At 47.6% G+C, this 22107-nt stretch overlaps 1 long non-coding RNA gene across 1 annotated transcript in view; it reads right to left on the minus strand.

The window, feature by feature from the left end:
* The window catches only part of LOC138258642 (uncharacterized), an 80708-nt gene that overhangs the window by 3468 nt on the left and 55133 nt on the right, over nucleotides 1–22107 (minus strand). Inside the window, exon 3 of the long non-coding RNA XR_011198474.1 lies at nucleotides 3593–3725. This is a non-coding gene — a long non-coding RNA (uncharacterized lncRNA). The remainder of the gene's footprint in view (nucleotides 1–3592; nucleotides 3726–22107) is intronic.

Genomic DNA, 22107 nt, shown 5'->3' on the forward strand with positions numbered 1-22107 from the left:
ACAATGGCAACGACAGTGTTGGGATGCCTGGCTTCACCTTGGAGGTTGCCCAGGAGTAGGCACCTCACAGGGAAAAGCTAGGAGGGGTTCCACAGCGGTATGCGTACAGTACCTGGAGACCCTAACGGGTGAGTAGTGCGCTATACAGGTACGAAGTTTTACACACTGGTGATGTAGAGATCTGCTATGCATATCACCTGCACGTTGATGGAGTGGAAATGATTCCAATTGTGTTACACATTCTCCTAGTCATGAGGTGGCAACAGTGCAAAGTAGGTTCCATTTATGGCCTAACACATGCTGTATGCCTGCGAAGCCACAGAGCTTAGCCTGGATATTGGCACTGGGGGGTGGTCTTGATTGATACAGAGACGTTACACATCCTGCATGCATAAATAGAAAAGACCTGCTCTCTTGTGTTTTTTCTTTTTTACAGTTCCTAGTCTGCAGTCTGATTGTGTTGTGAACTTGTCCGGAAGATAAATGGGGTGCTGGCCGTGATAGCTTTTGTAAATGATGCAGATGGTTGTGAAGACGGTGTGGCCGGCAAAGTGGACCAATAGCGTCCTATCAGGATGAGGTAGCACCTTAAAACATGCCCCAGGTCTGCCACTGCAGTCTGAATGCAGTTTTAAACTGCCATGTCAACTTGGCATTTAAACCCCCTTGCCAAGCCTTAAATTACCCTTTTATTACAAATAAGTCACCCCTAAAGTAGGCTCTAGGTAGCCCACAAGGCAGAATGCTGTATAATTAAAAGGCTGGGCATGTACTTTTAGGTTTTACATGTCCTGGTAGTGAAAAACACCTAAATTCATTTTTATTACTGTGAGGCTTACCCCTTTCCATAGGATAACACTGGGGATTCCTTATTACATTTCATAAGCAGTAATTTCCATTGGAAGCAGGTAGCTACATCAAATTTGGTGTATTTGGAAATGTACTGAAAAACAATATCTAATGGTAAAGCCAGGTTTTTGATCACACTTTTTAAAATGTCACATTTAGAAAGTTGCAATGTTTCTGTTCTTAGCTCTTTTGTGCTGCAGACTAGCCAGGTGTAACTGACAGTTAGGCTTTGTGAATTCCTCTCAGACAGTCACACAATAGAGGATGCCTGAATTGGCCAACTGCTGGCAGGATTGGGGGGACGGAGCTGAGCACAATCCCACTTATAACTGAATGACCTTTGCTCTGTCTACACACAATGGGCCTAACAACCCCACAATGTCACTGCAGCCAGCTTGGAGCCAGGGCAGGGGAGGCAGGGAATTCCATGCAGTTCAGAGCCACTGTCTAGAAGCTTCTCCTACCTTCCAAAACCAGAGCATTTGGATATAAAAGTAGGACCTCACACACCAACTGTTCAGTATACTTCTGGACCTGTGGATACTCTGCCAGAAAGAAGGACTGCTGTGCTGCTGAAAAGATAATCACTCTGCTGGACTGCTGATCTGAAGGACTGTTGCTCTGCTGGATTGCTGTCCCGATTGCCATGCTGCACTGCTACCTTCTGCCCGGAGACAAGGACTGGATCTTCAATTGTCACAAGACCTCCAGAGTGACTTACAAGGTCTAGTTTGCTGCCCTCATGTTCAGAGCCACAGGGACACAAAAGGCTTCTTCCATCTTGAACCTGCACCTGGACCCAGCCTGAGTGAGTCCTGACCCTCCAGTGGTGCTATTCCGGTCCTGGACCTCTGGAAGTGGTATTAACGCTGCCCAGATAGCCAAAGTCCAAAAGTGGGGACTTAAAAAACTTTTGGCTAAAAACTGCCCTGAGAATGAGGAGGAGGCCAGGACCAACCAGCTTGACTATCCACCAGAGGTGCATCACAAGTTGAATTAACTTTGCATCTTCTCCCGCTAGGTTCTTCTATGCAGCAGCAAATTCTTCATTTTTTATTAACATATTGGTGTGGATTTACATTTGGGTTGACATATTACTGCATCACAACTGTGTCAAAAATACCTTCCATCTTATTAGAAGTTTGTGATGTACTATGTAAAATGTAATAAGGTGACTATAATATCTGTTACTTTACAAGGGACTAAAATGTCAAATAACTAACAAATCATGAGTGTTGTTTTTTATAATATTGTTCAGAAACCCGTATGTTATTAATTACTTTTGTCATCATTCAATGGTGTGTGAAGCCATTAAGTGCCATACTCAGAAACACTGTCGACATTAGTACAATTGTCTAATATTGAATTGGACTTCTAGTTATGTGTCTGGCCTATACGTTACATGTGACAAAGTAGCATGGCAAAAAGAAACTCAGAACCATTGTGTCTTTGTAGAGGGTACCTACTTCAAAATGTCATTAAGACCCCGGTCAACAAAAAAGTAAGACCCTCATTATGAACATGGCTTCAGGCTGGCGGTGTAAACACAGACTGCCAGCCCGTTGAGGACCCCGCCGGCCGAATAAACAACATTCCGCTGGGGCGGCAGGCGGAAACATGGAGCCGTCATCAATGTAGCAGTGCGGTGGGTGCAGCAGCACCTGTCGCGCATATCAATGCCCATAAATCGGGCAGTGACATGCGTGATGGGGCTGTGCATGAGGGGTCCTGCACTGCCCATGCAAAGTGAATGGGTGATGCAGGGGCCCTCCAGGGGGGCCCCAGGGCCCCCATTTTGCCAGCCTTTTCCTGGCAGGGGAAACCGCCAGGGAAAGGCTGGTGGATGCCCTGTCGGATAAGGAACTCCGCCATCGTCAGGCTGCACTGCTGGCATGGCGGTCCGGACCTGCATGTTCATAATGATCGCCTAAAAGTCAAAGTCATTATTAAAATTAAGTGCACTGTGAATTGTTAAAAGGCACTTTTACTTTCGGCTAAACAGTTGAAATATTACCCATCTTAACCTCCACAAAGAGGGCTTCCCTTGGCTCTAATAGTGCCATTTTCTAAAACGTTTATCATTGAAACAACATTCACACAAAAACATGAAATGCTTACTAAGACCATGGAACTTAATAATTTTGTCAGTTTGATTGCCGTTGCTCTAGTTGACTGCACCGTTAATGCATGCCAACAGGGGTGCTGCATGCCCTCACCAATGACTTACTCATTTGTTTTTGTTTTTATCACAAAATAACTTTCTGACAAAACCCTTTGTTAAACTATTTAATTCTTTGATTAACCGTAAATAAAGTCAGTGGAGTTCATATTATACTTATTCCTGACATGCCTAAGTAAATAAAATATTACTTAGACTCAAAATAATGTTCCAGCCATATCCATTTCTAATAAAAACGATATAATTGCTTGTTTAGGTCAGGCATTGCATGCTATTTTGGAAAAATTAGCGGTCGCCCAGGGTGCTCTGTTTTTCATACTTGTCATATAAAAATATGGCCAATTTAGTCATCAAAATGATATTTTCGACACACAAGGTCAAAATAATATGTGATTGCAGTAGTTTACGTGTAAATCACAAATTGCCACATCATAGAGCTATGAATAATTTTTCATGTGCTGAATATCACTTTTAAAGCATTTAGGTCAGAGAATGAATTCACTCTCAATCTTATTAATGATTAATTTAATTTAAAATTAAATTAATTTCGTGCATGCAGCTTACCTGATTCACTGCTTGCTGTAAGTGGTCAGGGCTCTCTCTGCAACGATTTTTAACTCCTCAAGAGTGAAATTGGGGGCCCTGTCACCTGCTCCATCGTCCATGCTAGGTCCTCGAAAAAGACAATGAGCAGTAACTGTTGAGGAAGAGTGCAACACTTGAGGGTTAGGAGAAATTGACCCAGTAGCCTTGAAAAAACGTATACATCAATGAGATAAAGTTTCTGTGGATTTCATTCACAGACCATTATAACCAGTGTGGGACCGTGGGTGCCTGAATAGGCAGCCACCTCCTGCACTTATTTTGTTTTCTGTCTTTCTCTATGTAAGTCAGCCCCCACAGCAAGAAAAAGATCTGGTAGACTGTTCACAGGCAAGTGTACCAACAGAGGTTCTTTAAGTGCCTCAACACCCATTGCAGGAAACGGTGGGTGGATCTTCACCAGTGGACCCACCAAATTACCTGTACAAAACTGGAAAGCTCCTACCGCAAAAGAAGCGGTTGCAGTGGTCGCTGACCCCCATGATGCAGTGCATTCTGGTAGTGGCCTGTAGAGACTTTGGCCTATATTTATACTTTTTTAGCGCCGCATTTGCATCATTTTATGACGCAAAAGCCGTGCAAACTTACAAAATACAACTATATTTCGGAAGTTTGCGCCACTTGTGTGTCAAAATATGACACAAATGCAGCCCTAAAAAAGTATAAATATGGGCCTTAGACGAGGAACTAAAGGCCATGTAGCAGCAAGGTAAGTGTATTACCTGAAAAAATATGTATTCTGTTCTTAATCTTTGTTTTTAAGTTTCAGGTTGCAATATAACTTTACAATTGGAAAAGTTTAAAAGAAGTTCCTATTACATGTACTATAGGATATATTAAACATTGTCCCAGGTTTAGAGTTGGCTGGACAGGTGTTCCGAAACAAATGTGAGAGATATTCTGTCTACCCTATTATTAGTGTATTTGTGACACAGTAACATAATCGTTAAATTCCAAATGAGGCACATTTTGCTGCTGTAATATCCTTTACTGATGGATTATGTCCTCAAAAATAATTTCAAACTGTCCTTTCATCAAGTGGTTCATGAGATTCACACTCCTGTGATGCACGTAACAGTTTTGGATATGCTTACATTTATATTAAGAATGATGCCTTGACACAACAGTGTTTTAAATCATTCTTTGTGACATGGAGATTAACCTTTTGTCAGTACTTCAGGTTATATTTTATATGTTTTATATAGGACATCCAGATCCTGGACAAGTGTATGACTACTCTATTATTAAAAAGTGGCGTCGGCATTGACATACACAAAGCTTTTTTACTTAACTTTCATCTGTAAAGTTGTGCAAGCGTGATAGCAGATATGTACAAATGTGAATGCTTGGCTTGGAATAAGAGTATATACCATGTGCAGAACACTGCTGTCAACAACATAAAAAAGTAAAAAGAATACCAAAATGTGCCTGAGTTTCATTAACCCAGACATGATAGTTCTTAAAAAAAGATTGCAGAAAAACATTCACCATTTTCCAACTGCATTAAAGCATATCAAACTTGTGATGTGTTGGGCAAAATGTATGTCAGATTTGTGACTTAGATCCTGATTCACAGTTCGGAGGATGGGTTACTCTGTCACAAATGTGACAGATCAACTATCGCCATATTACAACTGCCATTTGATATAATACACTTGAAATATGGGGGATCGGATAGCTGTCAAGTTTGTGATGGAGAAACCCATCCGCTGAACTCTAAATCAGGCCCTTAGGCTCTGAGGTAGACTCTGACAGACATATTACTTCATCACAAATGTGATAAATATCCTGTCTGCCTTATTACAAGTACATTATATCCTATGACACATATAATAAGACAGACAACATAACCATTACATTTGTGATGGAGGAACTCCTCGATCAGACTCTAAATCAAGCCAGATTGTCCCCTACAACTATCAGTATAGATGTGAAACAGTGTTTGATATTGGATTACAGTCTGGATACATAAGTAAATGTAGCTTTACTTGAAATTTGGTCATCAGCTGATATAGCCTATGAATCAGAATTGTGCAGATGGGAAGTTTGTCACAAAAGTGACAGATATTCCGCATGCCTTAATGCAAGTGGTATATTTATAAACCAGTAGGGCAGACTGCATATCCATGATAGTTGTGTTGGATCAACCTGTCTTCCAAAATCGCAATGAGGCCCTTTATGATGTCCTATTGCATGCCCTTTCTTTATTGAGATTAGTGTGGTAAACTGCCTTACCTTGTTTGATGTGTGCAACGTTTGCTATTGACGTCTGCAGTATGTAACTAATGTGTGTAGATCGGTGCTTTCAGATTCCTCTAGAGCAAGCAAGGACAGACTTCCAGGGATATGCAGGAGAGCCACTGGGAGTTGGAAGGTGGAGCCATTCACACTTAGAGACCCAGAGGCAATGAGAGTGATTAACTAGACAAAGGTTCACAAAAGCATCAGAATCTGAGTCCTCTGACTCAGGCCATTCCCTCATGGTGATTGTTAGACCTGACAGCCTTAGGGCGGTCATCCCCCAACTATTTGCCTCCCTCCCTCCACTTTTCTGACACTGTTTTTGCTGGCTTTAGGACTCTGCGCACTTTACCACTGCTAACCAGTGCTAAACTGCATATGCTCTCTCCCTTAAAACATGGTAACCTTGGTTCATGCCCAATTAGAAAAACCGATCTACTTGTAAGTCCCTAATAAAGTGCACTACATGTGCCCAGGGCTTTTATATTGAATGCTACTAGTGGGCCTGCAGCACTGGTTGTGCCACACACATAAGTAGCCCCTTAACCATGTCTGAGGCCTGCCATTTCAAGGCCTGTGTGTGTAGTTTCACTGCCACTTCGACTTGGCTTTTAAAAGTACTTGCCACGCCTTAAACTCCCCTTTCCACATATAAGTCACCCCTAAGGTAGGCCCTAGGTAACCCATGGGCAGGGTGCTGTGTAGGTAAAAGGCAGGACATATACCTGTGTGTTTATATATGTCCTGGTAGTGGAAAACTCCTAAATTCGTATTCCACTGCTGAGAGGCCTGCTCCTTTCATAGGCTAACATCAGGGCTAACCTCATATACTGTTTGAGTGGTAGATTCTGATCAGAAAGGGGTAAACAAGTCATGTTTAGGATGGCCAGAATGGTAATACAAAATCCTGCTTATTGGTGAGGTTGGATTTTATATTACTATTTTATAAATGCCACTTTTAGAAAGCGAGCATTTCTCTGCACTCAAAATCCATCTGTGCCTTACAGCCTGTCTCCAATCCACGTCTGGGCTGGGCTGGTTGACAGCTGCCTTGAGCATTTCACCAAGACAAACATAGGATACTCAGTCACACCTGCACTCATCTGCATACTGAATGGGTCTTCCTGGGCTGGAAGGGTGGAGGGGCCTGACACTTACATTTCAAAGCCTAGTGGCCTGCCCTACAAAATGGACTGCCAAACCCCCTACTGGGACCTTGGCCGACAGACCTGTACTGAAAAGGGACCTTGTGCCCTTCAAAACCACTCTTTGACATCTCCACCACTTCAAGGGCACTTTTGGGTACATTCTGGGTCCCTGACCCCACCAACTCAGACACTTCCTGGGACAGACATTCTGAATCAAATCCTCCAATCTGCCAAGAGGAGCTGCCTGGCTGCCCAAAGGACTCACCTGGACTGCTTTGCTGTGAAGGACTGCTGCCTTGCTGTTGCCCTGCTGCCTTGCTGGCTTCTGGCTCTGCTGAGAAGTGCTAAAAAATCGATGCACAGACTGCCGGAATGGAAGCACAGCCTGCCCAGCAGTGAAAGAATCACAGCATCACCGAACCGGAACGATGCAGCCCGGTTCCCCGAATGGAGATCGACGCAGCACCAGCGTTGCGACCGGAACTTCGACGCACAGCCCACCGGATCGACACATCGTCAAGCCAGAATGACACAGCCCAACTTCCTGTGGGAGGAATCAATGCAGCGCCTGCCGTGAGACAGAAACTCTGACGCATCGCCCACCGGATCGATGCAGAACCTGTGACTTTGTCCTGCACGCCCAGGATTTCCACGAATCATCCCTGGGCTTCAAAATACCCCGCATCGCAAAGAGGATTCAAGCCTGCACGCTGAAATTCGATGCAAAGTCCTTGCCACGTGGAAAAGAATAGACGCATCGTCTGTGCACGCCCGGAAATCCTACGCGGCCCTTCCTTTTCAAATGCATCTCCTCCTCTACGGTCTCCGTGCATGTAATTCTGACGCATAGCCGGTACTTTGTTCTTGCAAGAGACATTTGTTGATTTCTAAAGACTTAAGACTCTCCTTATCCATTCAACAGTGATATTACAAGTTGTGATTATCAAATCTTGATCACTTTGACCTTACTTTAATCAGATAAATATCTTATATTTTTCTAAACCTGTGTGGTGTCTTATAGTGGTGTTCTCACTGTGTCATTGCATGGTTTATTGCACAAATTCTTTACACATTGCCTTCTAAGTTAAGTCTGACTGCTCAGTGCCAAGCTACCAAAGGGTGGGCACAGGATAATATGGATTGTGTGTAACTTACCCTGACTAGGATTGTGGTCCCTACTTGGACAAGGGTGTATACCTCTGCCAATTAGAGACCCCATTTCTAACATTGGTGATCAGCGGTGAGGATAGGACTTGTGTTTGTGCAGTAACATACAATAGCCATGTGTACACTACCTACCCACAGTTAAAGATCAACTTGATTTTTTCTCACTTTTTCAATTTCGTTTTTGTGCTTGACATTTTAACCTAAATCCTCACACAATATGTCTCTGGCTGGGTCTCAAGTAGGAGCTGGAGAGTTCAACCTAGCCAAGCTGGAGACATACACTGTCAGCCAGCTGAATGGATTCTGTAAGGGGATGGGAGTACCTAACCGGGGTGCCTCCACCAAGGAGGAGTACCAAAGGTGCTGAGAACCTGGGCAGAAGCCCGTTCACAAGAGGATGTTGAGGTGAAGGAGCCAGAGGTTGGCCCCTCAGAGAATTTGTCACCAGCAGTGGGGGATGTTACCCCTGGAATTGTGCCCCAAGTAAACAAGGGAGCAGTGTCTCTAGCCATGGCCTGACCGCAGAAGAAAGGAGGGAGGAGAGAGAATTTCAGTTGCAAATGGCAAGGTTAAACATGGAGGCAGAGGAAAGGAAAGCTCAGAGAGAGGCAGAGGAGAGGAGAGCTGAGACTGCAGCTGAGAGAACCTTGGCTGAAAAGAAATTTCTTCCTGCTAACGAACTGAGTCTCAAAGAGCTGGACCTCAAGTCTAGGCAGTCTGAGTCCAGCAGTGATGGTGGCAGCATAGATGCAGGACTTGCTGGAGAAAAGAAAGTTTGTATGCCCAAAGAAGTAGTGCCTGGTTATGTGGTGGGAGATGACATTGATAAATGATTTGCTGCATATGAAGTTGCACTAAGAGCCCTTGGGTTTTCTGAAGCACAATGGGGTGCAGGACTGTGGGAATATGTTCCAGTTGTTGGGAGGGACACACTCCTCACATTAGACCCAAGGGATCAGAACCCAAACTCATTCATGAAGGCCATTTTGATTGCCAAGTTTGGGCTGACCCCTGAGAAGTACTGTCAGAGGTTCAGGGACAGCACCAAGCTCTCCACACAAACTTGGGTAGATTTTTCCAGTAATGCACTGAATGATTGGGTGCGGGGCAGTAAAGTGGATGACTATGTGGGGTTGTATAATTTGATCCTGAGAGAGCATATGCTCAGTGTTTGCTTTACAGAGATGCGCCAGCACCCAATTGACAGTAAGCTGGCTGATCCTAGGAAGCTTGCTGAGGAGCCGGACTTCTAGGTTAGCAGCCGAGTGTCCTGAAAGGTATCTGGGGAGGAGGGGGCACCCACAAAGGTGGTCAGGGTTCCCACCAGAAGAAAGAGGGGGGAGAAAAACGTAACCATAAGGAGTTCTCAAAAGGCCCCAAAACAATTCCCAGGGGGGTGGTGGTAACCAGTCCCAGCCTGATTCTGAAAAGAAGCCAGGGTTCTTTGACAAGAAGAGAGGGAAGTTTGTACTCAAATGCTTAGAGTGCAGCATGTATTGTCACTACACGGGTGACTCCAAGTGTCCACTGAAGTCACAACCCCCCCCACTGGAGGGCAGACACTGGGGTTAGCTAGGTAGCACTCAGCGCTCGGCAAGGCGGTAGTCTGAGACAGCTTTGGGCAACAGATAGAGGTATTCCTAGTGTCCATGAGAGATGAGGAAATGGTGACAAAAGCCCGCATGCCTGCCAATACTTCCAAGTAAAGGCAGTGGGTCACCATTAACAGGCAAAGGGTGGAGGCTCTGCGTGACACAGGACCCAGTATGACTACTCTCAGGGATCAGCTGGTGTGGCAGAGCAGGTCATCCCCAATACATTCCACCAGGTCATAGTCGCTGACAATCGTGAGAGTCACCTCCTGGTGGCTCTCTTTCCCTCTGAGTGGGGGGGGGGGGTCTCTGGTACTCTGAAAGTAGATGTGAGTCCTGCCATGCCTGTAGATTGTCTGTTAGGCAATGATCTTGAGCATACTACCTGGAAAGAGGTAGAGCTCAGGTCTCACCAGGAGATGCTAGGTTTGCCTGAGTGGGTCTGCATGACCACACGGTCCGTGGCTGCCCAGGAAGAGAGTCAAGGGCGTCTGGAGCCTGAAACAATGTTCCAGACCGCTTCGAAGAAGAGAGGCAAGGGGTGCAGGAAACCGGCCCCAGGAGTTCCCGCGGTGTTTGACGGGGTCCCAGCGAAGGAGACCCCTGAGCCAACTGGGGAGGACATTGCCGTCCTGGGTAACCTGCATGAGCTTGTTGGCTGGCAAGCTGAGGGTGGGCCAACCATGGAGAAATTCTGCAAAGTGCAGAAAGAGTGCCCCACTCTTGAGGGTTTGAAGCGACAGGCCACAGCCCAGGCAGCAGGTGATGCCTCTGGCGATCACCATATCTATTGGGAGAATGATCTTTACAGTGATCTCAAGGTGCCGGAAGCTGGGGCAGCACATGTGCTGGAGGTCCCCCAGTGCTACCGAGCCTTTCTACTGGGTTTGGCTCACGACATCCCCCTGACGGAACATTTGGGGCAAGACAAGATCTTCGCAAGGCTTATCACCCACTATTATTGGCCCCGAATGTGGGTAGTCTCAAATGCTTTCTGTAGGTCCTGGCCAACCTGGCAGGCTAGTGGCAAGACAGGGAAAAGGCTGAAGGCCCCCCTGATCCCACTCCTTGTCATTGGCACCCCCCTTGAAAGGGTGGGCATCGATGTCATTGGTCCCTTGGACCCCTAAACTGCCCTAGACAACAGGTTTATCCTGGTATTGGTGGTACATGCCACCCACTAAGGACAGTGACTGCACCGCTGGTAACCAGAGCTTTTATGGGGATATTTACCCATGTGGGATTCCCAAAAGGGATTGTGTCTGGCAGAGGCACAAACTTCATGTCTGTGTAAATGAAGTCCATGTGGGATGAGTGTGGGGTGACCTACCGGTTCACCACCCCTGCCCATCCTCAATCCAGTGGGCTTGTGAAAAGGTTCAACAATACCCTAAAAGGCATGATCACAGGCCTACCTGTGGCCATGAGGCGTAAGTGTGACGTCCTTCTTGCCATGCCTTCTCTTTGCTTATAGAGAGGTGCCCCGTAAAGGGGTGGGTTCAGCCCCTTTAAACTTCTCTATGGGTACCCTGTCAGGGGACCCCTAAGCATAGTGAAAGAGGGGTGGGAGAAAGCTCCCAGGATACCCGCCTAGGATGTGGTCAATTACATGCTGCCCCTCTGCAACCAGATGCAGCACTTCTGGAAACAGGCCAAGAGCAAACTCAAGGCCATTCAAGAGGTGATGAAGCAATGGTGTGACCAGCTGGCCACCCTAGTAGAATTCTCACCTGGAGGCAAAGTATGGGTAATGGAGCCAGTAGAGCCTAGAGCTCTCCAGGACCGCAGGACTGGCTCATTCGAGATCAAGGAGCGGAAGGGGGAGGCTACTTACTTACTGGACCTCAAGTCCCCTAGATACCCCCTAAGGGTGTTTCACAGAACAGATTAAAGCCTCATTTTGAGAGGTCTGAAGTCAGTATGCTTCTGGTGACAGATGAGGGCATGGAAAAGGAGAGTGAACCTCGCCTAGACCTCCTCTCTGCCAACGAAGGTGATGGGTCAGTGGAGGGTGTCAATCTCTCTGACTCCCTGACCCTAGATCAGAGAGGAGACTGCTACCAATAATTGAAACAATTCTCTTCCCTGTTTTCCCTCACCCCTGGGCTCACCAACTTGTGTGTTCATGATATTGACACAGGAGACAGCCCCCCTGTAAAGAATAAAATTTACAGAGTGTCAGAGAAGGTGGGGTCCAACATCAAGGATGAAGTTGCCAAGATGTTGGCTCATGGGGTGATTGAGAAGTCCGGCAGTCCCTGGTTCAGCCCAGTAGTGTAGGTTCCCAAAGCTGCCGCTCCCGGTGCCAAGCCAGAGCTTAGATTCTGTGTGAACTAACGGGGTCTCAACTCTGTCACAAAGACAGATGCTCACCCCATCCCCGAGCTGATGAGCTTGTAGACAGGCTAGGCGCTGCCAAGTTCCTCAGTATCTTTGACCTCACGTCAGCGTACTGGCAGATCGCCTTGCCTGAGGGGGCAAAAGAGATATCCGCTTTTTCTACTCCTGAGGGTCATTACCAGTTCAGAGTAATGCCCTTTAGACTGAAAAATGCCCCGCTACCTTCCAATGGTTGGTTAACGGGGTCCTAGCTGCAGGATGCATTCTGCGCAGCCTACCTAGACGACATTGCCTTCTATAGTTCCAGCTGGGAAGAACACCTGCTTCACCCCAAGGAGGTGCTTCAGGCCCTGCAAAAGGCAGGCCTGACCATCGAGGCCAGTATGTGCCAGATTGGGCAGGGTTCTGCGGTGTACTTAAGACACCTAGCAAGTGGTGGCAAGGTGCAGCCCCTCCAGGCCAAGATTGAAACAATCAAGGCCTGGCAACCACCTAGAACCCAGACAGAGGTGAGTGCCGTTTTAGGTCTCACTGAATATTACTGCAGATTTGTTAAGGGCTATGGCACCATAGTGGCCCTCTTACCAGAACTCACATCCAAAAAGCAACCTAGGTTGGTGAATTGGACAGAGGCTTGTCACAAAGCCTTTGACTCCCTGAAGGAAGCCATGTGCATGGCCACCATACTTAAGGCCCCTGACTACTCCAAAGAATTAATGGTGCAGACAGACGCTTCAGAGCACGGCATAGGGGCAGTCCTAGCACAGTTGAATTAGGAGGACCTAGACCAACCAGTAGTCTTTATTAGCAGTAGACTATTACCATGGGAACAGAGGTGGAGTGCTATTGAAAGAGAAGCATTTGCTGTGGTAGGGGCACTCAAGAAGCTGAGACCATACCAGTTTGGGACTCACTTCTGGGTTCAGATAGACCAATGGCCCCTCAGATGGCTCATGCAGATGAGGATTGAATATCCTAAACTCTTCAGGTGGTCCATTTCCCTACAGGGGATGGACTTTACGGTGGTGCATCGCCCAGGAACCGACCAGGCCAATGCTGATGGTCTCTCCAGATACTTCTTCCCTAGCGATGAGAGCTTCCAAGGGATTGGGTAGCTCTCCTCACTTTCACCTGGGGGGGACACATGTTAGACCTGACAGCCTTAGGGTGGTCATCCCCCAACTTTGGCCTGCCTCCCTCTACTTTTCTGACACTGTTTTTGCTGGTTTTAGGACTCTGAACACTACCACTGCTAACCAGTGTGAAAGTGCATATGCTCTATCCCTTAAAACATGGTAACCTTGGTTCATACCCAATTGGTATATTTGATCTACTTGTAAGTCCCTAGTAAAGTGCACTACATGTGCCCAGGGCCTTTAGATTGGATGCTACTAGTGGGCCTGCAACACTGGTTGTACAACCCACATAAGTAGCCCCTTAACCATGTCTCAGGCCTGCCAATGCAAGGCCTGTATGTGCAGTTTCACTGCCACTTCGACTTGGCATTTCAAAGTACTTCCAAGCCTTAAACTCCCCTTTTTCTACATATACGTCACCCCTAAGGTAAGCCCTCGGTAGCCCAAAGGGCAAGGTGTTGTGTAGGTAAAAGGCAGGACATATACCTTTGTGTTTATATATATCCTGGTAGTGGAAAACCCCTGAATTTGTATTCCACTGCTGTGAGGCCTGCTCCTTTCATAGGCTAACAATAGGGCTACCCTCATATACTGTTTGAGTGGTAGATTCTGATCAGAAAAGGGTAAACAAGTCATGTTTAAGATGGCCAGAATGGTAATACAAAATCCTGCTTATTGGTGAGGATGCATGTTATATTACTATTTTAGAAATGCCACTTTTAGAAAGCAAGCGTTTTTCTGCACTTGTGTCTCCATCTGTGCCTTACAGCCTATCTCCAATCCACGTCTGGGCTGGTTGACAACTCCCTTTTGCATTTCACCCAGACAAACAGAGGATACTCAGTCACACCTGCACTCATCTGCATACTGAATGGGTCTTCCTGGGATGGAGGGGTGGATAGGCCTGACACATTTCAAAGGCTAGTGGTCTGCCCTCACACAATGGACAGCCCCCTACTGAGACCAGGGCAAACAGACCTGTACTGAAAGGGGACCTTGTGCACTTCAAAACCACTCTTTGAAGTCTCTTCCACTTCAAAGGCACTTTTGGGCACATAACCTGGGTCCCTGACCCCACCAATTCAGACACTTCCTGGGACAGACACTCTGAACCAGATCCTGCAACCTGCCAAGAGGAGTTGCCTGGCTACCCAAAGGACTCACCTGGACTGCTTTGCTGTGAAGGACTGCTCTCTTGCTGTTGCCCGGCTGCCTTGCTGGCCTCTGGCTCTACTGAGAATAGCTCTCCAAGGGCTTGGTTGAGCTTGCATTCTGTTCCTGAAGTCTCTGGGCCAAAAATACTTATTCTCTGCAAGGAAACTCCTTGTGCGGCGAAAGTCAATGCACAGCCTGCCGGAATTCATGCACAGCCTGCCCAGCGGTGAAGGAATCACCACATCACTGAACCAGAATGCCTCAGCCTGGCTCCCCGGGTGGAGATCGATGCAGCGCCAGTGTTGTGACCGGAACTTTGACGCACAGCCCACTGGATCGACGCATCGCCGAGCCACAACAACGCAGCCCAACTTCCTGCGGGACGAATCGACGCAGTGCCTGCTGTGTGACAGAAACTCTGACACATCGCACACCGGATCGACGCAGCACCTGTGACTTCGTAATGCACGCCCAGGATTTCCACGCATCGTCCATGCGCGTCAAAAGACCCCACATTGCAAAGAGGATTCAAGCCTGCAGGCCAGAATTTGACGCAAAGTCCTTGCCCTGTGGAAAAGAATCAACACATCGTCTGTGCGTGCCTGGAAATCAGACGCACGCCTTCCTTTTCCAATGCATCTCCTCCTCTGTGGATGTAATTTTGACACAAACCAGGTACTTTGTACTTGTAAGAGACATTTGTTGATTTCTAAAGACTTAAGTGTCTTTATCGTTTCAACAGTGATATTCCAACTTGTGATTATCAAATCTTGATCGTTTTGACCTTAAGTTAATCAGATGAATATCTTATATTTTTCTAAACCTGGATGGTGTCTTTTTGTGGTGTTATCACTGTGTTATTGCATGATTTATTGCACAAATAGTTTACACATTGCCTTCTAAGTTAAGCTTGACTGCTCGGTGCCAAGCTACCAGAGGGTGGGCACAGGATAATTTGGATTGTGTATAACTTACTCTGACTAGGATTTTGGTCCCTACTTGGACAAGGGTGTATACCTCTGCCAACTAGAGACCTCATTTCTAACAGTGATGGACAAAACAGCACAGGCCTTCCCAACCTCACTTCTGCCCCCCCCCATAGAAAGACTGCACCCAGTCCATAAACAAGATGGAGTTTCCTTCACCACGGCCAGCTCTCGTCCTGCCCTCATTCTTCCAGTGCTGGTGTCAGAGGAAGCACTGGAAGTTATAAAAAGTCTCTCTGTGAGGCAGATTACAATGTTGTTTCTGTCCAGGGTGTAAGTCAGCAACTCACACAAGTGATTGACGTGCTGAAGGACATGCACTCTGCCCTGTTTTCCTTAAAGATATTTTCTCTCACTCCTAGTGTCTCAGGTGACACCATTGCTTTCAACACACCTGCCTCTATTCATCTTTCTGACCCCATTCCAACCCATGAACCCGTTATACCACCTGCTGCCTGGCTCCATTCTAAACCCTGATCTCATTCCACAGTCTTCCCAAACTTCTCCTTCAGACCTAATTTCTCCACTTCCTGCTACCATTCCATTTGTCCTGAAACACCAACATATCCCTAAACATTTGCTCACACCTAAACACTGGTACCCTGAATTCTCACTAAACCAGATGCCATGCCTCCCCAAGAACGATTTGACTCTGTCCCACCTAAAACATTCTAAAAACCCCACCTGTTCCAAAGGTAGGTGCCCAGATATCCATCTGCTCCTGGGGGATGTATGGTCCCATAAGACATTACATAGATGTGAAGGCAAGATCACAGCACCGAACCACATAAAGACTATGATAGGACACTATTTTTTAACTACCGAATGCTAGACTTTATGGTTCCTAATAATTTTTTAGTTTAAAATCCTTCAATCGCCTGTCCATGACATTACAGTTCACTTAAGGACTGTTGGTCCTGTCCCGTCTGGGCTCATGGTGTTGGAGTCTTTTTACACAGTCCTCTGGGGTGTTGCATCCTGATCAGTGGTGAAGTCTATTTACAAAGTTTGATGCGGGTGCATCAGGAGCAGTAAGGAGTCCACTTCAAGGATCTCTGGGAAGGCATTCAGGCTCCAGGGATCGCGAACCTCCAAAGACTGAGGATGACCTGGATGACAAGCCATCCTCTTTAAAGGCCTTGGTGCGTCCTAAAGTCCGCTGGTAGAGCAGCTTCAGACTTCACTCATGCCAGAACTCTATCGCACAGGAGTCTCTTCGAGGCCCTCTAGAGGGCTGCCTCGGGACTGTGTGGACTGTGCTGGGCCTACCGCAGGCCAAGCAAAAGCGTTGCTGAGGAACAGCCAACAAGATAACATTCATGTTGCTCTTGGAGCCGCAGGGGTGGTTGTCACAGGGTTTGTGTGCTCTGGCCATCATGACTCAGATGCACTGGCCTTTGTCCAATAGCCTTTGGGTGACCAGTCTCCATCCGTGATCTCAGTGCTTCCAGGTGCCTGTCATAGAGCTGCCTCAGACACGTCTCTCTTGGCAAGATTCCCCTCTCACCGGGATTCCCTTGAGGCCCTTACCCCTGGATTGCCACAGGACTGCAGAGGCTGTGCGGGCCATTCATAACCCTTGCCAAGGTGGTTGCTGCTGAACTTCCAACAGAGCCACTTCCAAGTCTCGTACAACCCCAAGGGTGAATGGTCCAAATGGTCGAGTATGCTCTCTTTGGCAGGTCCAAGGTTCACGGGGGCTCACAGCAGGATTCTGGGTGGTCAGCCTCCCACAGTCGCAGGGATGCCTTGTCAACCTCTGGTCTTTTCACTGACATCGGCTCCACTCTGGTGATGCAGTGCTCCTTAGGTGGTTGGGGTGGTCCACCTCGTAATGTTGACGATCGTACCATCTATTTGCTTAAATCAAAAGATGGTGGTGTCTTTCTTCGAGAAGGGATGACTTGAGGGACTTTGTGGCCACGTGCAGTTTTTGCATGGTGTGTGCAGTTGGCAACAGGGATGCCATCGATGTCAAGCAGCTGGTGACAGGTGGCAGGACGGTCGCACTGAGAAGCGTAGGGCCTGGACGCGGTTCACGCATGCTGGCAGCTTACGGTTAGTGACCCAAGGAGCTTTCTCCAATGATGTCTGTTCACCCCTGTGGCTGGCTTGTAGTGATGGATGCCCTCTCTGGTACTAGTACAAGTCCTCATTCCTATCGCTCTACTCCTCTTCTCTTGCACACCTGTGGTGTTCCAGATCTTCTGTGTGACAGGTATGTCACACACTTTCTTCTTTGATCTTTCACGTCGTCTGTCGTGTCATGTTCCTCTCTCCTCTCCGTTTACCTTCTTGATGTGGAGTTGCACCACGACTTGCATGTTGCGTCATATGGACCTCCTACTGGTCATGTGCTGCACCTCAGACTGTGCATCTTCTTCTATTGCAGCCTCTTGCAGGCTTAGTCCTGTCACTAGGACTTGATTCCTTCTTCTTGAGGACCTCATTCCGGTCCTGTCCCTTCCTCAGGGATGTTCTAGGTTCTTGTATTTGCTCGAGGGCGCAGTGCCTGCGCCTCAAAACTGCGCAGTTGCAGCACTTGCTCCTGCCTCCGTCCTTTTTGCTTGGCAGGGTCGGTCACTCCTCGTGACCTACTCAATGATGAGCCAATGGTGCCATCCGGTGCTGCAGTGTGGCCGGCTGGCGCAGCCTCTTCCCATTGGCATTGTCTAGTCCTGTAGGTCTCTTTCTCTGTTGGGCTCCTGCCCGTGGTGTATGATTGCCAGGTGCGGCTGTCAGTGCACCTCTGACAGTTTCTTTTTCTTTCTCCATGGGTGCCCTCTGCTGGCGTCTGGCATGTCCTTTCTCTGGGTGTAGAGTGGTGTTGGATGTTTACCACTAGGAGCATGTGGCGCAATCTGCTCACTGCTGGTGGCGGCAGGCAGCCGCTAGGGGCTGCGCATGCGACACGTTCTCCTCGTGCCCAACGTGGGACTTGCTGCCTTCATAAGCTTTGCTGTTTGGCTGGGGAAGCTGTGGGTATCAGCAGTCTCTCTATTTGTTGTGCAGGGGTTGCACACATTTCTCCCTATGGCAGTCACTGTCAGTAAGTGCTGCCACCACTTCAAGTCTCCTTAGTGCTGCAGGCCATTTCTTCAGCCAAACACACAGTCTCTCAGTTGAACAGGTGCAGTAACCACCAATGGCTACGGCCGCGCTATTTGCACAGGCCGTGACAGTCTTTCATCCGACTCAGGATGCTGGTGCAGGCCTTCTTTTGCAGTAGGTTCCTCCGCTAACAGAACTTCCACTTGGGCACCAAGACCAGAGGCAGTGGGCAACCACCTCAGCAGGCAACAAGGCACCATTCACACTCCAGCTCGCAGGACCTGCCTCTGTGCGCTGTCTGGATGCTGCCCCACCTTCCTTCCCTGGGCAGGACACACAGCAGCAGGCAGGGCAGCATACCCGTATTAATTAGCCACTATCTGGGCAGCCGCAAAGTTTCTGTGAATTGCGTAGCACAGGTGGCAGGCCACGGCAGACTCCCTAGCCATGCGGGCCACCATTCGATGGCAACGGCCAAGGGTGCAGTGCAGAGCCACACAATGCTGAGGCTGCTCACCTCCTTGCGACACTGATGGCTTCTCTTCACCATTCTGCACGCATGCTGATGTCTCTACACTTACAGCCTCACTCTTCTTCCCGTCGTCACAGGAATCACCCAGCAGTGGACAGTAAGCATTGCAGCAAGTTGGGGGGCAGCCACAAGTACAGTCACCTCGCCCCGCATGGGAGCTGTAGGCTCCAGGAGAGGTGAAGTGAGTCCACCTCTCATGGAGCAGGTCAGCAGCGGGGGGAGGACCTTGAGCACGGCGTTGACAGAGATACCTCACCCTCTTTTTTTTCTGGCACATGCAGTGTCATGCTGCTACCTGCGGGGTTCACCATGCACCCAACGGGCAAGCAGGCACTTTTCCTGGTCCCCCAGTGTCTTACCGGGGTCTCAGTAGGCAAGCAGGTGACTGCAGGGCATGGAAGCTGGGTGCCATCCTCTGTGCTGACAGGGTGGCCCTCATGCTGGTAGCAGGTGCAGGGGTTTCTTAGATACAGGCTACCCTTACTCCCTTGAGCACCACTGTTATCAGCAAACTTTCAGGGTCAGACCTGCTCTCGTTGCCATTGCAGTGTTGGGGGCCCTGGGCCCTAATGCTACTTAAATAAGTGACACGGACACATAGTTGAGTTTGGTACAACTGGTCAAGGGCCCCTTTAATTAGCATGGTCACCTGACTGGTGACACCTGTGATGGATGGGTGTAGGGTGAGTGTGGAAGCCAGCCCTCAGCAGTGTGGCTGGTGAAAACAATAGAATGTGTCCAGCAGGACACTACAAAGTCCTCCAAAACAGATATGCAGGCTGAACAGCTGTGTCTCCATCAATGGAAGTTATATTGAAAAAATGGCAGACAGAAAAGTGACTTTCTGCAGTCCCGTTTATCATGGTTAGCATATACTGCCATTGACGAAGGATGACAAATTAGGTGAAGGTGGGGGGAAGGTTGACTGACCTTCATCCGTCAAACCACCATACACGAAATCTGATGAATGGACCTCTATGTTGGTAGGTGGGTAAACAGACAGTTTTTGAGAGAATGTCTGCATCTGCCAAATTCTAAATCAAGCCTTAAGTTACCACAAAAAGAAGACTAGAAGCCAAAATGAAAAAGTCAAACTTCCAGAAAATTACACCCATTATTTTATAAAGCGATACAGAACTAACAACTTGCAAACTTGTTTTTCGAGGCAAAAGTGGGTATTGTTGCTACATATTTACCTGAAGTTTGTAGCTTTTGACAGCCACCTCTTTATGCTCTGTCACAAAAGCTTCTAGAAAAATCCCTTAAAACTCTTAAAATCACCCTCACAGCCGTGTTAGAAGTAGAATTCAATGAAAGAGAAATGAGATTGAAAAAGGCTGCCACACAATATATGACAAAAGGAGCACATCAAAAAGAAATAACTTGGACACCTTCTGTTGCAGTCCGCATTCACAAAGAAGAGTGATATTGTGAAAGAAGGAAAACCCACATACAAGTGTCCACATTGAACACTGGAGAAGAACGTTTTCCAAGCATCAGATTCTCAATAGGCAGGATTTGAAGACAAAATATGAGAAGAAAACACTAACATGTAGGTGCAAATATTAAGTACCAACAACTCTGGATCAAGTAGAACTTCTTTTTGCCTTGCAGGTTGTATTAGTGCCAATTTTGTATCTGTGTGCAAAGCAATGTGGAATAACGTATGCAACCATAATTAATGCCTCAGGCAATAGACACCTGTGAAAACCTAGAATAAAGTACCTGGACTAACACCAGAGATGTGCACTCTTCCTTATACCACTAACTCATGGACATACATGAACCCATGGTTGGTTTTCAGAGAATTAAATGTCTGGCATGTAAAACATGAATTAACAAAGTACATAAATCCAACAAGCATTAGGGAAGTCAATAGGTCTAGCCCAGTGGCTCCCAAACTGTGGTCGGGGGACCACTGGGGGTCTTCGAAGCCTCCTCAGGGGTCGGTAACTGCTTAGAAAATTCAATAATATCAACAGATTGCATCCCAGCTTTCAGTAATGACTCAGTGGGGATCCCTGGATTCCCATAATGATTCAGTGGGGATCTCTGGGTTCCAGGAATGATAAAGTGGTTTTCCACAAAAGTCAAAAGGTTGGGAACCACTTATCTAGCCTATTTAGTAGCTATTGGCTTTGCAAATGTGTTTTAGCCATGTTGTTCACCAACATAGCTAAAACTTAGTGGCATAGAGGAGAGTGGCGTGAAGTATTGCTGAGGGAATTGCGAAGAGTGGGGTAGAATGTGGTAGAGTGGAGTTGCAGAGAGGGTCGTGTATTGGATTGGCATAGTGTGGAGTTGCGTAAAGTGTCATATACTAGAGTGGCACAGAGTAGAGAAGAGTGGTGTAGAGTGCATTGGTGTAGAGTGCAGTGGCATTGAATTCAGTGATGTACGATGCAGTGTCATAGAATGCAGTGGCATAGATAAGAGTGGTGCATAGTAGAGTGCAGTGGTGCAGAGTGGAATGGTGCAGAGTGCAGTGGTGCAAGGTGGAGTGGTGCAGAGAAGAGTAGCACAGGGTAGAGTGCCACAGTGTAGAGTAGAATGGCACCAAGTTCAGTGGCTTAGAGTAGAGTGGCATAAAGTGGTGCAAAATGGAGTGACGTAGAGTAGCAGAGTGCAGTGGCACTCAGTAGAGCATAGTGCCATACAGTGCATTGGCGTAGAGTACAGAGTAAAGTTGAGTGGCATAGAATGCAGTGGCATAGAGTGGGGCAGAGTGGAGTAGCATAGAGTGGTGCAGAGTAGAATATAGGCCCTCATTACAACCCTGGCAGACGGTGTTAAAGCAGCGTTAATACTGCCTACAGGCCGGCGATAAAAGAAATGGGATCACGACCATGGCGGAAACCGCCATCAAAGACAGCCACTTTAACACTGACCGCCACAGCGGTAGCAACAAACACCGCGGCGGTCACTGCCAACAGACAGGCGGAAGACAATGTACCGCCCACCCCATTACAACCTGCCAATCCACCAGCTTTTCCGGGGCAGTACCAACGCCATCAAAAGCACGGCGGAAACAGTCTTTGGAAGGGAAACCACTCAACGCTTGACACTCAATGAAGAACCAGGACGCCATGGAGCCCGAGCTGCAGGTCCTGCCGATGCTGGCGTATCTG

Source organism: Pleurodeles waltl, chromosome 9 (genome assembly GCF_031143425.1).
Source record: "Pleurodeles waltl isolate 20211129_DDA chromosome 9, aPleWal1.hap1.20221129, whole genome shotgun sequence".
Classification (NCBI taxonomy): domain Eukaryota; kingdom Metazoa; phylum Chordata; class Amphibia; order Caudata; family Salamandridae; genus Pleurodeles; species Pleurodeles waltl.